Below are 18,237 nucleotides of genomic sequence, written 5' to 3' on the forward strand. Positions count from 1 at the left end.
AAATAAGTCCACTCTGTGCTTGTAAGTATCTCCAGAACTAGGCCTTGCGTGAGCTAAGCTTTCTCTGGAGCTTTCTTCTAGAGATTAAATCACCAGACATAGTAAGATTCAACATAGAAGACATCAGTTATGGCAACTGGACTTGGTAGAGCATTTACTAGAAATCAGTGTCTAGGCTACTAGATATCTGTCCTTTACAGCTAAAGTTCAGGAAGGGACTTTGTGAATGGATTGTGAAAGGTTTAGGAATCATGCTGATGAAGCAGGTCCATGTAGGCAACTTGTGCAAAGCCATGGCATAAAGCCTAGTGCTCTTTAAATGTGCAAACAAGGAAACGTGGATTAAGAGCTGGAGAGAGGTTTTACCACTTCATCTGGTAGTAATCCTGCCAAATTAAACTTCTGAGTCTGGTTCTAGAGCTTATAGTTTAAAAAAGTTTAAAAATTGGCTGCATCTCACCTGTGGCCTGAAAGAAGACCTCTTACAATGGAAAACATAGAGATTTAAATCTAATTAACTTATCCAGAGGAGACCAAGATAAGCTTTGATTTTATGGTATACATACCATTATGCAGAGAAGACAGTCAGTACTAAGAAGTTTTCTAATCTACTGAAGAAAGGCAGTGTAGAAGCAGCTAGAAGTTAACTCTGGAGAGATTCTAGTAGAAAGAAATTATACTGGTGCTCAACACACATTGGAATGAACTGCTGAAGGAAGTGCTGAATTTTTCATTTTTGAAGCTTTCATATCACAACTGAATGCCCGTCTGGAATTGCCCGAGTTGAAATCACATCCTTGTGCTCAATAAAAGCATACCTAGATGTAAGGCTTGATTGAGGATCTCATACTAAATAACCTAGTGGTCCTTGTTGACTTTAAAATATAGCAATCTATTTCTTCTACAGGCTGAGGGGAGAAAAAAAGAGATAAAAATTATTTCCATATTTTCATTTTTGGAAGATGCTCAGAGAAATATGATGCTGAGGTACATATATAGATAAATCGACAGATGAGAAATGATGACTTCTTACCTTGAAAAGAAAATTCTCATACTTGCAATATAATAAAAGAAACATCAAAATAAAACCAATTAATTTTTCCTTTAATTATCACAGTTTCTACAGCTGTTGAGCAAATTATAGCTTCTTTAATATGCCAATTTTGAAAGTACTTCACATTATAACCAGCAGATAACAAGGGAATAAGAGTAATTGGAATTAAATTTATACAGTGGAGAATTCTCAGTTTTAATGTTGTCTAAATGGGTTTTAACATATTGAAACTGCCAGAAACTCACATGTGAATAAAAGCTGTTATAGAAAAAGAAGAGGAAGGAAAAGAAGGATTAAAGTAAATACTGCTCCAGAAAACTTTTGAAGTAAAATGGGTCTGTGCAACCCCCAGACCCCATGGAATTTCACTATCACTGATGAGCATTCGGATAAACTTAGTTAAGTGTCTGCACCGATAAGGAATAGATAAATCCCACAAAGTATGACTCTCCCAGGTGACAGGCTATTTTTCTGCAAGACATTAATCCTTTATTTCTCATGAGATGAGAAACCTCAAATGAAACTCAGAGGAGAGGGAGGAACTGCAGTTCTCTCAGAGAAAAATGTTGTATTTTGATGCTGGTATTTGTTTCAGGCAGGTGCCAGTCATTCTTAGAGCCTCCCACTGTGCCAAGCTCTTGCTAGTAAGCATGAAAATAGACCTCATACAGTTGATCTTGCAGCCAGAATAACCCATATAGGAGGTAGGCAGTGAAAGAAGAAACAGCTGAGAAGACTTGTTCAAATACCCATGCGTGCGACTGAATCCAGGCCCTGGGACTGTCACAGTAGTTTGCTGTCCACAGTGATGAGAACCAGGGCATGAATTACCACTGAAGCTTAAGGTGAATTCCAGTAACATAGTCTCTGCTAGACCTACAGCATCTTCATGCTGAGATACAGGTTTTCCTGAGTCAGTCAGCAACCCACCGTCACCCATCTGTGCAACATGGTGCCTGCATTCATGGGACAAGCAGTTCCATGCTCTGGTCCTTCCCAGTTTCTCACACACTGAAAGGCATTTTATCTTGGGTGCACACAGACAAATATTCAGCTGATACTAAATCGTGGTATTACCTGAGGCAGCAATGAAAGGAACCTCCATTTCATGAGCTTTTGTTTGCATCCTGGGTCCTGTAAGAATGCACTGAGATTACATGTTACCCTGTTGCCAGGTCACAGCCGTGATTTTCCAGACCCTAAGACCCTTCACATCCTGCTCCTTATGAGGAGGGAAATAGAGTTCTGCTGATGTCAGTGTTGTCATAAACACAGAAACCCAAAAAGGAACAATATTCCCTGTACAAATACTAATCCATATGCAGGAAGAATATAGATGATTAATACTTAGCTGAAGTATTAATAAGAAATTAATAATGGCTATATAAATCTGTTCTGCTGGTTTCTATGTCTGTTTCATCTCTAATTTACAGTCAATAAGATTTCTCAATGCCACAGAAGTGCTCCACTTAAACTACACAATTTCTAGGTAGCTTTTGGATGTGATGGTAAAGATGACAATGCCTCCTGGAAGGCACAGAATACAACATTCTCTAGAGAGTAGTGAAAAGATAATTTTATAACATTATATTCTGACACTGTGTGAATCAATTTTAATGAAAGATATACTTGCTTTCTTTTGCAGTGATGAATCTGGAAATATTTAACCCCCCAGGCTTGAAGGAAAAAAAGTCCTACTTTAATGGAGTAAAAATGTGCTACATTTGAACATGAGGTAAAAATACTTTTGTTCCCATATTATTTTCACAGCAACTGAATAAAAGCAAGAATATGTACTTCATCTTTCTATCAGTAGCTGGAATCTGCCTGTTAATTCCACCTTGCTCAGATTTTTAAAGAAGGAAAAGAAGGTATCCAGACTTTGAAAGCACTAGATAAATATTTGTCAGAATTATGAGTTAATTAAAATCATATTACTGTCATATACTCTAAAGGATCAAAGTACTTTTACACATGTATGTGCAAAGAACATTCAGGAGTTTGTGAAATCTACTTTTGAAAGTGCAGCTGTTTCTAGGGTGAAATGTAGCAACTAATTAATTGTAAAAGTACACAATAGCTTAAAACAGCAGGTGGATAAAACTTTTTCCTGTCACAGCTGTGGCATAATATAATCAGACAAAATGCAATTATCCAGTTGGAATTTGAGAAAGATCTTATCATTAACATAACTATTTTTCTAAAGAAAATCTTTGGATGTACATGCTGTAAAGAAAACTAGAAATACTTCAAAGAAGCTTGATACATCAGGGCTTTGGTTTTGTTTTCACTGAAACAAACCAAAATCAAGGTATCCTATTCTCACTAAGAAGAAATATTGGTTGATCTACAACTTAAATATTCACTTCTAACTTCTTTATTTCTAAATTTATCTTGCTAATATCTTCCTTTGGGTTCTGTAATCATATTCTGATGGATATTTATGCATTTCCCTTAAGCAAAAAACAAGCAATATGACATCCTATCTATTCTTTCTGGTGGCAATTCTACCTGTTGCTTTGGCTTCCCATGGGGGACTATTTCCAAGTTTTGTATGCTCTTGAGAGAGAAGATAAACTAAGCTGATTGTGTCTATTCTTGTAATGTGGTTTGTGTTCATTTGGGGGATTCATTCTTTTTGTTTTGTTTTATTTAGTTTTATTTTATTAGTGTAATGAAAACTGTCTATTCTTCAATTACTTCCACACCTGTTTGAAGATTTTGGCCTAACTTGCGAAGAAAGTTTTTTTGTTTGTTTGTTTGTTTTTCCCCTCTGGTTGCTTGTTTCTTGCCCTGGCTGTTCATTCTATTCAATTTGTATTATGATCATAATCATTTTTGTGATTGTTTGCTGAAATGAACAACAAAAAAATTGTGCCAAAAACTTAACATATATTAGCAAAACCTAACCAAACCAAGAAAAACAAACAAACAAACAAACAAAAACCACCTTCAAACAAGCAAACAAATACCAACAAAAAAACAACTCTGCAGTTAGAAACAGATTACTTGGATAGAAAGATAAATTCTGCCATGTTAACAATGTGATAGGCATCTTCCTTAGTTTCAGGTGTATGGTTTCTCTCTCTACTCAAACATCAAAGGATGATCTGCAAGTTCTTTTTGTAATGGAAATCTGCTGTTGCTTCAGATCCACTCTACAGTTATGGTTCTGTAAGTCCCTTATTTCACTGGAAGCATCACATATGAATTAATGAAAAAAATATTTATTAAGTTTTTGCAGTCCTTAATTTTAATTACTGCAATTAATGAATGGAACTGCAAGCAGAGTTCAACTAAGGGTTTTTATAAACCATTAATGGAGACTCATTAATAATGCTCATGACAGTCTACTGGGAATTATCTAACAACCATGAGACACTATGTATAGGAACTCAGCTTGAACTTTCGTGACTCTTCCTCAAATAAATTAATGATGTTCCACAAACTCTTAGAACCACTTATCCAGTTGTTCCAGAGCTTTGAAAGAAAGACAGTTTTAAAACCACCTTTGCATCCTACCAAATCAAAATTTAATTTTATAACTCTAAATACATCATGAAAAAGATCTTCTAGGAGAGGAAATTTGCTTTACTTTTCATTCTGTAATATAAAAATCCTCTTGGAGGACAACGACTGATTTAACACTAAATCTAAGCTTCTAGAACGGATCTGCTAGACTCTTTTAGGTTGCTGCAGCCTTAGAGATATTTCACAGCAATAGGATAAATTATGCTTCATCCTTTCAGCTAATAATATTCCTTTAACTTTGACTTCTTTAAGAGCTATTGCAACATGAAATTGTATTTATTCTTAAAAGATCTGTCTTGTCCACAATACAGTTACAATAGCATCTTCAAAATAGACACTGCACCTACTGCCCCTTCATCTATCTAGCTTCTTATTTTACTTGTTGTAAGCTTTCAGTCTAGCATCAATACCGGAACTGGAAGAAAAAAACAGGATCTCTATCACAAAATAATACCAATATTTCAATATAGCTCATGATTTAAGAATTTTATTGAAGACTGAAATCCCCTAGTTTATTTTTTTTCATAGCTATATCCCAAAATAATTTATTTCAATGTCACCAAAATAATTTGTTCAGAAGTTAGTTTTATCTTCTATAGGTGAAAACGATAAGGTTAAAATAATCTATTTCAAAAAAATTCCAAGAGGATCCGCACTTTTCCATCTAAAATTTTCATATTTGATTTCAAAATTTGCTATTTATTTATTCAATTGACATGTTTAATGGAATGTCTGGAAGATTTATTGTTTTAAACAAGTTGAGGCTAAAGGAAGCTGTGCTCAAATACAGTGAGGCTTATACTGTGGGATATGACCTGATCTTAGCTTTGGTGACTTTGCACAACGAACACGTGCCCAGGGTGGACACATTACCCAGGGTGGCTTTGGTGTTCTTGGCTTTTAGTGAGTGATCTCTTTGAATAACTGAACTCAGTATTGTTCATAGATGCCTCATCCATCCATAACAGATAGATCTATTCAGAGTGTGTCCTGACTCTGTCAAATGCTGACACTGAGCTGATATGACAGATGAAGAACTTCACTCTGACTTCTGTGTGTTATTCTGCACTGAGCTGTGCCACATGGTAAGTCATAGCAGGTGAAGAATGCAGAGATTTCCCAGATGTGGTGGTGAGGAGATAGAACAGATGTGACACCTTTGTTGTCTGCAATGCACATATACATGCACTAGCAACCTGCTAACAATTCTCACATGGATTAAGCAAACAAACAAACAGACAAAAACTGAAAAACACAACTTCATAGTGATAGAGCAGAATAAAGGGTAATATGGTCTAAGAATGAATAAATGAACAGACTCGAGGGTTTAATGATCTAAGCCACTTGAGTTAGCAGAGCATATTTCCAATGAATCTATGATACACTGATAATTTGCTGAAAGTTAATTTTCCCCTCTGCCTGTTTCCCTATCTTTTTTTTGTTGTTTGTTTTGGTTTGTTTGTTTGTTTTGGGGTGTGTGTGTAGTAGTAGTAGTAGTCATGGGTTAATGGACTACAGTGAGGATCAGGAGGTCAAAACTTAAGATCTTGGTCTTTGACAGACTTCCCCCATGACTTGAAAAAGTCCTTTCATCTTTTGGACATCCCTACATTGAAGACAGGAGTTTGGAAATACCAGTGAGTTTGGTGAGATACTGGAAACAACCTAGCTGCAGAAGTACTTGGTTAAACAACTGTCTTTGGCATCTTTGCAATGAATGTTTATCTGCAGGAGCTCCTATCAGCAACATTCATCAGAATTTTCAAAGTCGTGAATCAAGAAGCTTCTGGGGAATTGTGAGTATACTAATTGCAATTCACTAATCTATTCACAATCGTAAATGGGAGTGACCTCAGAATAAACAATTGATTTTATTTCAAGCACTGTGACAAAAAGTCTTTCATGGTCTGGGACCATGCAGGGAAAGAACTAGTTAGATCAGTTCATCTGTTACTCTGTGTACAGGATCAACATTTTCTAACAAGATGGAAGCTACAAATTCTCTGGTGCTCAAAGAGAACAAAGGACATTGAGCTTCTCAGTAGCTACCATATATATATGTATATTTTTTTGCTTTGATTGGGCTAAGTTTTTCCATTCAGGGTACTTATGAATATGTAAATTTTGGTGCCTAATTTTAGACACTTCTTTAAATGTATGGGCTAAGGTTATAGATACTGCTCCTATACTAAGGCAGCCCGCTGACTGTAGGTAGTAATACACGTGACTGAAACTCCTTGCTTAGTGTTCAGGAACAGTGAAAGGTGAGCTGAGGGCACACAAGAATAGTATCTCCTCAGTGATATTAATTCAATTGCAGCAGCTAAAAGTTTACATGGGGCTGAAGTTCCCAGGGATCAGTCATGCTGACTATCTTTTAATACCAGAGCTGGGTACACTTGCAGCTTTGTAAACAAGTAAAACTGGTATGAAGAGCAGATACAGAGTACAGTCTATCACGTAATGCCCAGCAGGCACTAAATACTCCAGGGGACAAGCTGAAAATCAATTATCTTGAAATAGCATAACAGAAACTTTCTCTGTTCTCACGTACCAGCATCAAATCCATTTAAATAACAACATCTTAGAGCACAAAAGCAAAGTAAAGCCTCATGAAAGTATGTTTCAGCAAGGACTGCATCACCCCAATCCTTTAGCTTTACCTCTTCAAGCAACTCTTTCTCCCTGATGTAAAGATGAAGAATTAATCATCTGTTACATAAAATGCATACTCCATGGGGAAGACACATAAAGCACGCACGAGATGGATGGATTTTTGTAGAGTAAGGTCACCCTCAGGGGGTGAAAGCATAGGGAAAAAAGTGCTCTCTGAGTGATTATCGTTTCTGGAACCACTGGAGACTTGCAGGTTTGATGCCATCTAAAAGAGCCTATGATTTTCTATTAACTCTTTGCTCCTGCAGATTGGTAGTAACCTCAGTATATGTTGGGGTGCTGTTTTGCACTAACTTCGGCAGTGAGCTGAAGAATTGGAAACGGTCTCATTTGCCTGGTGGTTGATGACTGTTGCAGGTGGGAAGCTCAGGCAGGGCTTTCCTCAGCTGCTAGTCAAAAGCTGGGCAATTCTCAAAGTTTGGGGAAGACTGGAAAGTTCCTGTAAGGAGAAATGGGTAGGAGAGCAAGCCCCATTGCTCATGATCTTTGTGTCTGTTTCCATCTGGGTCTGAAAATGACTAACAGTGTCCTGCTGACTGGGTGATGTTGGTAGACTGGAACCAGCCCAGTATAGCAGCGAGCACTGGCATTTAGAGGTATAGGCAGGGGCTTTGTAAATTTGGTACCTGCCAAGCTGGCAGGTATATTCTAGGAAATTAAGAACAGGATGTTAACAAAATGAAACAAAATGAAAGAGAAGAGGATTTTTGAGGTAAGAAAGAGGAAAGAGATGGAAAAAAGAAGTTTTAAGGTGTATCAAGCTATAAAGGCTTCACTGTGTTTTAATTACTGCAAACTATATTTCTAAGAGCCTTCAGTAGCTTGTTAGAAACACACTGTAGCTTTAATTAAGCAATTAGAGAGCTTGATGAGGAAGGCAAGGATTTTAGAATGTAAAGTATTCTGGAGAGAGTATAGGCAGGGGAATCTTTTTTCAGGTGTCTCTGTATTATATAATGATTAACCTTGAATGAAATGTTACGGGAAGGACTGAGAGCTTTTATTCATGAGTCACAAGCATAAAACCTGACCCAAAAGCTCTTTGAAAAAATTCTCTGAGAAGAGAACCTTGTTAGTGTGAAGCCTGTAGGACTTAGGTTAAAGTGTGCATTCAGGGGTCAGAACAACATTTATCTCCTGAAAGGACAGACTTAACGAGAAACAAGTAGAACTTCTACATTACAATATGTTGATATAATTCAGTTGCTGGCAATTTTTGTATTGCATTAAATTTCAGATTGCTCATAGAAAAATAAAAATGTAGTACGAAAAAGTGAAGACTACAGCTATCCTGATAGCTCTGTTAATTCTATCATTTATTGTGTAAAATTATGGCTTTCTGTATGTAAAGTCAATGGTATTTTCAGATGAAGGAAAAATGTGATCCTATGGAAAGGATCTCTCACATTGTCTTTCTTGAGAGAAGTTGGGTCTGGTAATGGAGGTGGGTTCCCAGGTTAGCAGGGATGCAGAATATGCCCATAGAAGTAATAAAGTCACATTCCCATAATTAAGATGTGAGATGGCAAAACACATTTAGAAAAAAAAAAAAAAAGCATACGCAGGTGTGTTACTGTCAGGTTCTCCATACCTGTTTCTCAGGAAGAAATTTTCTATTCAGCCAGTAACTTGGGATTCTCAGTAAGCAATTCCATAAACTCCACCTTGAGCAGAAGCACAGTTTTGATGGCCTATATAAATATTCACCCAGGTAATTTTTGCTTTTATTATTATTTATTACCATGAACCCACATACCAGCAGTCCACTTATTGCTGCAACACTGAGAATGTTCTTCTTGGTACCAACAAAACCTTAACAATCACTTCCAGAGTCTTTCATTTGACAGTTCTCAGCTTTTCCAACCGGAGTACCTAACTGATTGATTGTAATTCAATTAAGTGATGAAAAGCATGTCAGGTGAACCTTGTTTCCAGCTCCTCTCCCTTAAGGTCTCCATGATTAAACCACGATGCCTGACTGTCTATTTTGCATAAATTCTAGCTTGATGTTTGCTTCTTTTTTAGAGTCAACCAACTAGTTTTATCTGAAATAAATCTGAGTAAGGTTCTGGGGATGGTTCATTAGAACTGCTCCTAAAGGCAGCATGGATAAGACTGCACTTGACTTGGCTTTGTGCAGCTGACAAGGTCCTCCAGAAATATACCAGGTGACCTTACCTCCTTCTGCACCCCAAACATTCTCTCACTCCATGCTAGCTACGCCTACTTTCAGGTCCGCGCTATAAACCATCATCTCCCTGGAGGGGAGCAAAACAGCCTAGAGGGCTGCAAAACAGCCTTTACATTATTATGGATGCTTTTAGCTGGAATCTGTTCCCCTCAGTAATTTTTGCATTGCAGTACAACAAGGGCCCAGAGAAGCCAGTTCAAATATTATAAAACATAGACATCCTGCTCTAGAGGCAGCTAGCTCTAAGCTGTGTGTCTCCAAGCCTCCGCTTGGCCATGAGGTCTCTGTCATGTTTAGCTGTACTGGTATAGCTTGTGAGCATGCTTCTTGTTGAAGTCTCAAAGTAAGCAGGGATGCTACTGTACAAAATTAACTAGACAGAAAAAAAAAAAAAAAAAAGAAGAAGAAAAAAAAGTCTTTGTTCATACAGGGTCTTCTGGGAGCTATAGAAACTGTGTGGGAGATGTCAGCTGTGTTCTTCTGGGAGAGTCCTTCAGCTTTTTGAGGTACAAAGATAAATTCCATCCTGAATAATATGAACTACCTAAAATATCTTCAAAAGCATATCTACAGCAACATAAATACTATATAAACAATATAAACTGTGTTCTGATAGCATACAATTGGTACCAATATGGTTTATTATTAATGAATCAGTATATTTTACTCAGTGAGGCACAGAGAGACATATTTATTCTTGAAATGTCATCTGTATTGTGTTATTTTGTGGCACATTTCACCTCAAAGGTTACTCTATTCACTTCTTCTTGAGTAGAATGTCTAATCCATCAGTTGGTGCCATCTCATTATAGTTCCATCAGGGACACCTAATGACAGTGGATATTTAATACAAGTTTGTAGGTGATTTTGAAATGTGACTCAGTGCACTTGGGAGGTGTGAGTAGCTCTCATATTTGAGAAGGCATAGAACAAAGGGACAAGGAAGCATGAGCTAAAAAAAAAAAAAGAAGCGATCACTAGAAATAACAATTCTGGGTGTTGGAAATGAGTATTTTTAAACTATAATTTAAGCAAATTCTTCAATAATTAACTATTTACAGTTTTTTTATGAATGGCTGAATATTTCTGTTACAAATATGAAATTAGATGGTAATTATAATTATGTCTATATCTGCCTATTTCTTGCCTATTATATCTATTGATCTGTATATTTATACCATACATACAAACACACGTGCAGATATAAGTAGATATATGCAGTATATAAGATCTGCCCAGGGAAGTGGTTGAGTCGCCATCCCTGGAGGTCTTTAAAAGACGTTTAGATGTAGCCCTTAGTGATATGGTTTAGTGGAGGTCTTGTTAGTGTTAGGACAGAGGTTGGACTAGATGATCGTGGAGGTCTCTTCCAACCTAGACGATTCTGTGATTCTGTGAAGTATGTGCATTCTTAAAGAGTGTAAATACATGTGAATTGCCTTTTTTCTATCACTAAATGCAACCACTTCTATGCAACCACTTCTATGTTGGAATTATTTTTATATTATAGCTGGATCAAAAGCATTTGGAAAGAAAGAGGAATACACTATCCATACAAGGAAAAGGCAGAATATTATACTGAAATATGATAGACTACTATGGTCAATGTACTACAGCAATGTCAATATAGTCACAAATAGCCGTGCTTCTCAGTTTCATTAGAGATTACAACTCTGCAAGAGTAAAATTTATCTCTGTACTGAAGAGTTTGCATGTTGGTCTAGGCTGGATTTAAATCAAACCCAAATAAGTGGAACTGCTGACAGAGTGATCACCCTTTTTGCATTTAGATGTAACCCGCACTATCCAGCTAATTGGTTCTTGTTTGTGTGTTTGCTTCTCCTTTATGGTTGCAGTCTTATGAAGACATGAACTGTGTCTCCATCTAAGTTTGGGAAATGCTTAGCACTTGTGTACCACAGCATAAACATGTATGTCTAAGTTGTGCTGCAAACTGTAGTTTGAGGCTGGAACAGGCTTCCCAGAAAAGCTATGGAGTCTCCATCTGTGGAGGTTTGCAAGGGTTAGCCAGACAAGGAAACAGCCAGCTTGTTCCTGTGCTGGTAAGAGACCCGCGCTGAGCAGAAAGGTGGCCTTGCGACTTCCAGAGTGGTCCCTTCCAACCACAGTTTCTACAACTTTGCAAGTATGTTTGACAACAAACACTGTAAGTACTGGAAGAAATAAAAATAAAATAAAAGCAACAAGCCCAAATTTGTTAAAACACTATAACAATTTTAACCAGAGAATTTTGTATGTTTTCAATTTCTCATTATTTTATTCCTGAATTATGAAGTGTTTGAACAGCCTGAAAATAAACATCTGATTCACAGAAGATATTTTCTATGAAAAACTACCAGATTTACAAACCTTTTTATTTTATTTTTTATTTTTTTTTTTTTTGATACTGGAAGTTTTAGGCCAGAATGAAAATAAATACTGTGATAATTTAGAAGGAGCATTAGCATTATGCCAGATTGCATCATAAAGTGAATAAATATGGGATGATGGGAATAGAACTACAGCATGATTAACTTAGTTTGGGATTGTTAGGTTTTTGGCATCATTAACTCCTGCAGAAGACAAGCAGATCTACAGGTATTTGGCTGCACAGCTGTGGAGGTTGGGATGACCTCCTGGTAGCTTTTCCTGGGGAGCAGCCACCCTTCTCATTCCCCTTTATCCTGAAATGCAAACTTTCAGTGACTGTTTAGAAGACGGATATGAATATCTTTGTGTTGGGAAGAGCTAAGAGAATATTGTTTTGAAGCTTTACTCCAACCTTTGGATATACCACACTTCTTCTCACAAAGAATGTCCTGAAAACAGAGCTCAAAACATTTCCAAAGATTGCCTTTATATGGGAAAAAACATCACTCTGTAACAAAGTCTCACATATAACCTAGAGCAGTGACATTAATGTTTGTTTTTTTTTTTTCTTTAGTAATGAAAGCTGAATAAACGTTTCTTTATTTACAAAACATTTGTCAATTAAATGACTATATTATGTCCTGCAAGTCTTCACAATATTTACCATTACATAAATCTTCACAATATTTACCATGTTATTAATGTGTAAAAAATGCCTATTGAGGTCAATGGGATGTTTTTCTAAGTAGAAAGTCAGAAGGATGCTTTATCCAGGACACTTGAGAGAACTTTATCTCTAAGAGCAAGAGGGTGTCTCTGAAAAATCCTTTGGATAGGGTTTTAGACGCCTTAACTTAGAAGATGCATGGTAATACTCCTTTGCTCTACCAGAAGAAATTTAACTTTGTGACTACTGACTGATATAGAGGATCAGAGTGAAAAAGAATGTGTGTGTGTCTAAAAGTGGGATAGTGCTGTTTGTTTTCCTGAATTTGGAGTAACTACAGAACTCACCAGGTTTTCGGAAGCCTCTGTAGTCTACCAGGTTCATAATGCACTTCATCACAGCAAATTAGTTCATAACTTACTCAAAGCTCTACTCTGTATTACTTGACTGACCACACTTTGTTTGCGGCAAAATCCTTCTATTTGTTTTGGTGGGATTTTTGTTTGTTTGTTTGTTTTCTTTCTTAAGAAAAGGAACTTTAAATGATGGTTTGTTGGCAGACTTATTTGTCTCCCAGGGCCATGAGTTGCATGGGTGTATGTGACGGCAGATCTTGGTTGTAAATGACTAAAATGCTGAGCTCCCTTGTCTGTGAGATGCTGAAAGAGTGCATAAAAACAACTTAGAGCATGAAAGCTTCAAAAGTAGCAGAAAGAACCAATGTAGAATGCTGTCTCCTTCCCAGAGTGCCATCAGAAAGGTTTCTGCACCTTCAGTGGGTCTGGCTTACCAAGACTACGCAGATTGACTCAGTGCCAAGGGTAGAAAGATGCCACATTCAAAAGTAACAGTGGTTCCCTTACTGATCAAACATACTGAGCTGATGCCTTGGATGGAGAAGGGTGAGATGGAGCATGTCCATGGCTGCAGGCCTTCTGATGTGTTGATGGTGAATGAAGAGATTCAGAGACCTCCAGTGGTGAGTGCTGTGTTGCCCCAAGAGTGGGTTTGGAGTCCCTTTCTGCAGGTGGGTCAGCCCAGTGGTTCAGGAGGTGCTCCCCGCTGATCACTCACCACCTTTCCTTTCCAAAGGCAGCACTCCAGTGGTTGTGTCCCTCATCACTCCAGTTTTTCTTTTTCCTGCAGCATGACAAGAGGAGCTTCTACATTTCGGCTGAGTTGTAGCCTCTGTAGTGCGTTGTTACAGCCATGAGAAGATGACTTTCCAGTACAGTCCAGTGTATATTCACTGCCTCATCGAGTGTTTCTATTTTCATTCATTACAGCCATTGAATTTTTCAGAACACACGATTTTTAGGTAAACTGAAAAGTTAGGTTCAATCTAGAAGAGGAGCAGTTTAATGAGAGAGAAAAGCTAACGCTGCAGTTTTTGAAAGCACAGGGGAAATTTAAGCATGGAGTACTAGAAATGGGATTGCAGCCTTTGTTCTCAATATGTGTTGCATCTAACAATTCCATTTGTTCCGCTGTTCTTCGGTGCCAGGGCTAAGCAAATAGTTTGCAATAAATAATTTAGCCTTTGAATTTAACCTTCATTTCTGCTCTTGGAGTCCCCATGCACTGATTGCAGTAGTTTCAAACTTACTTGTGATTCAAGATCGTACAACTTTTAGGGGTGAAGGGAAGGAAGAGGTATTTATTATTGTGATCTATCAGTGTGTTATGACACTCCCAACAGATCACAAGGTATTCTTTGTCTTCCTTGATCTGATGGCTGCAGTGGCATCAGAGGTGAGGAGGCAAAGTGAAAGTTATCATTAAGTTATCATTAAAAGTTATCATTAATTCTAGAGACTTAATCCAGGGTTTCATCTAAGGGGGACACTGCTTATGACAGGCAGACCTCTTTCAAAACAAATTACACCTTTTGCATCACATTGTGAACCAACCCTTTTACGCAGAAAGTAAAGTATTTCCTGACGCCTCCCTTATAAAACAGAGGACAAAACTAGGTCACTCTGAGCTGTGTTTCATCAGTCTTTCATTCTTTGCTATGGTAAAATATATGACTGTGATCTCACCCTGAGAGACTCTGGCTTTGCCTCAGACAAGGCCAAATTTTTGTCGGAAGGAGTTACAAACACTCAGCTCAGAAAAAGCCCCGAAATAGCTCTTCATACTGCAGCACGAAGCACACAGAGGTAAGCTGAGAGGATTACTGCCAAGCTGCTTTCCACCAAGAAGAGAAAGCAAAGTGCAAGTTGTAGATGCTTGACATCATAAAATACTACCATGGCAACAACTCACTGTTTATCTGATTAAGCATCATTTTGGATGGCAAAATAAACAGTACAAATACGAGAAACAGAATTCTCATATTTAATCTGCTCTTCCTTTCTTCTTCTATATTTAACCATGCTCTTTGAATAAACCTCTAATTCTTCAGAATTAAAAGGGGGTGATTTGGAATTGCCAAACTATGGAATCAGTCTCTCTCTGATGATTACATTAGAAATAATAATGCCTTGCAATTCGCACTTTGTTGGAAGATTTCAAAGTTTTGGAGGATCAGAATAGTGCACAGAAACTTGATGTATCTTTTTTTCCAGTTTGGATATTGGAAACAATAATACTTAGCATGGTTTTGGCAGGGAAAAAAAAAAAGAGAGAGAGAGAGAGAGGTTGGAATTTCTGTATGCAGATCTGTACGTAAACAGGGGGAAAAGGACTAGAGGAAAACAGCAATAAAATTTTACCAGCCCAAAAATACATGAGAGGGATAACTAAGAACTTAACTGATCATTTAGCTTGTAAAAGTATTTCAGTTTTTAGGCATTAAACATTATGTGCTTAAGAATGCAGGTAGGTTTCTTAGAGGCATCCAGAAGAGCAATCATCCTCTAGCCTCAGTGATACACATTTTCTCAGGTACTACAGACATTTTTCTGGACAGTAAGGAGTAAAATCACAGAAAAAATGTCTTGATATTCTGTTATTTTTAGAAATCTGAACTCAGCTGCCAACATTTATTAAAAATCCCACTGTTTTTTTCTTAAAACAAAACCAACTAGACCCCTATCAAAAGGTTGAATCCTCTTTTATAGGAATGACTTAGTCTTTTAAACTACATAACTGTTTTATTTCTCTATCTTTATCTCCTTTACTGTTTTTTCTCTTTTTTTCTTTTTTTTTTTTTCAATTCAAAAAGCTGTGATTTCCTTTATTAATTGTTATCTGAAGTTTTCTCTGTTTATGTATTTCCATTTTTGAGAACAACATACAATTTGTTTTCCAGGAAAACTGGATAATAAAAAAAGGAAAATGAAAAACACCCTCACATTTTAATGTAGACATACTGGCATATGTAGAGGTAAATGCCAAGTACTATGTGCAGTTGGAGGATAATCCTTTTGTGTACTACATGAACTTGTGAAATCATGATCCCAACAATTAACCAGCATGATTAATGAGAAAGGGATAAAAGAAAAGGTGCTGTTATTCTGTTGGTGCCGAATTTAAATGTCCCGTGACTTCATCTATTTTACTGCACATCTTGCTTGAGTGTCTTCAGTCTTTTAGAAAGAGAGTCTGCCATGATTCGTGGCCCAGCTATTTTTGTCTAGAGCAAATGTTAGATTAATATTGTCATGCTGTCCCAGCTACCATTCTTTTTTCCTTTACAATGAATGCACCAGGGTCTTATTAAATAAATCAAAATTAAAAAAAGAGAGAGAGAGAGAGAGAGGCACAAATCAAATGAAAGCAGAGTGGGCTCTGTTCACAGGCTGTGGCCTTGCTCCCACTGGGCCCACGCAGCATGTGCCCTTTTATCTTAGTGCCTTTAAGCTATGGTGGTCTGTTCAACCTTCTGGGGTTACATATGTCTCTGGGCCAGGATAATTGTTCTCAACAGCATGAGCTTAACTTTATCATCCCTCCTGCCTCTTGACTTACTGTAAATTAAACAGTGGCTCCATGGAGAAAAAAAAAAAAAAAAAAATGCCGGGAAGTTTCAGCAGCTTTTAAAGACTTTTTTTTTTAATTATTATTTTTAAAGGAATATGTCATTTTATGGTACTGCTGAATATTTTCCTAATTTCTGTTTGATACAATGGAACTACTTTTTTTCTTTTTTCTTTTCTTTTCTTTTCTTTTCTTTTCTTTTCTTTTCTTTTCTTTTCTTTTCTTTTCTTTTCTTTTCTTTTCTTTTCTTTTCTTTTCTTTTCTTTTCTTTTCTTTTCTTTTCTTTTCTTTTCTTTTCTTTTCTTTTCTTTTCTTTTCTTTTCTTTTCTTTTCTTTTCTTTTCTTTTCTTTTCTTTTCTTTCTTTTTTTTTTCTCTCCTCTTTGTTTTGGAACTCTTGGGCAAAGAACCTTCAGAAAGAAATTAGATTAATGAGGAAAGAAGGCTAGACATGGGCATGGAATACATGCAGAAACCTAAAATTCCCATTCAGAGTTTGCCAAATTACCCACGACTCCCCTTTCAAAGCCCTCCTAATAACTCCCCATTGTATGCAAAGCCCATAAGAACAAAGTTAATAACAGTGTATGAGTATAAATTATACATTATAGATGTAAATCTTACAAGCCCCTTGTAATCGGTAAGAAAGGGGCTGTCTTTGTGTCATGCACAATAGAGAATGCACTGTCAGCACTGAGCAAATGATAAAGAATAAATAACAACAGGCAGGAAGCCTCTTCTGTTTATTGAGTCACATTTTAACTTCTTGTAATACATCCCCAAGCAAAGCAAAGTTTTCATTAATGGAATCATCCCGATCTGTACTGCAAATGTGCTTTAACCCTTCAGAATCCCTTGAATTTCTTGTTTTCTATGTATGTATCATATTTGTCATTTCAAGTAAAAGGAAGAATCAGGCAATGTGAATCTTCCTCTGCCTTGATCCTAGTCCCCTTCCCAGCACCTATCTCAGAATTTAATTCCAGCACCTTTTTCAGAGTTTAATTTAAATTTTTTGAATATGGATTTATGCTTAATCAGATGATTTTTTACCAACACCTTTTATAGTGAAATCCATATTTTCCTGGAAATACCTATTTTGTATCATTGGTTTTATTTTTTGGTAAAGGAAAACACAAGAAGGATTTTTTTTTCTTTTTTTTTTTTTTTTTCCATAAAACACAAAGAGTAGAAATCAATCATTAAACTATAATTTTTATATTCTGTCCTGGAAACTGTCCAAACTGAGACTTAAGTCACACCAGCTAACATCATGTTAGGTTTAGCTCCCTCTGCTAGGCAACTGTAATTTTCATTATATTCATTAGTTTTCTGCATTTAATTATATGTGCTGCTTTCTACATGGGTAACAGTTCTGATCAAGGTTTCAGGTCTTCCTACAAGGAAGACCATGGTCTTTTAAAAAGAACATTCTTTTTCTTTAATTTGATCATTGTTTTCCTTAGTCTACAATAAAAAAGATTTAGTATGAAAAAGTACAGTTTATTTCTTGTGAAGACATTATGATGTACAGTTACATTATACAGTAGCAAGGTTCCTCACTGAACTACCTTTCTACCCTAGGTCTTATGCTAGGCTGCAGAAGACAAATGTGTAATTTAGACATATTTTTCAGTGGTCTCTCTGTCTCTTTCTTTGGCCTCAGGACTATCAGAAAGTTGACATAACCTTTTCAGCCTTTTTGCACCAGGGATTTGAGGTTAAGCTCAGAAGGGAGCTTTACAGATGGGTATGAGATTCTTATCCTGGTTATAAAGCCCTTAAGGTCAATTCACAATTTGAATCTCTCTCTCTTTTTTTTTTTT

The 18,237-nt window shown here is 36.8% G+C and overlaps 1 protein-coding gene across 19 annotated transcripts in view; it reads left to right on the plus strand.

The window, feature by feature from the left end:
• Nucleotides 1-18,237, plus strand: part of LOC308194188 (uncharacterized protein) — a 208,397-nt gene that overhangs the window by 31,616 nt on the left and 158,544 nt on the right. For 5 of the 19 annotated variants that reach the window (XR_013950373.1, XR_013950376.1, XM_080589715.1 and 2 more), the window contains 2 exons: nt 2,700-2,789; nt 6,317-6,381. The gene's annotated coding sequence lies outside the window, so the exon portion shown is untranslated. Of the gene's footprint in view, nt 1-2,699; nt 17,506-18,237 lie in introns of those variants that run through there. The other 14 variants (XR_013950372.1, XR_013950375.1, XR_013950382.1 and 11 more) reach the window with 13 other exon arrangements.

This window comes from Anser brachyrhynchus (assembly GCF_964034855.1).
Source record: "Anser brachyrhynchus genome assembly, chromosome: 4".
Lineage (NCBI taxonomy): Eukaryota > Metazoa > Chordata > Aves > Anseriformes > Anatidae > Anser > Anser brachyrhynchus.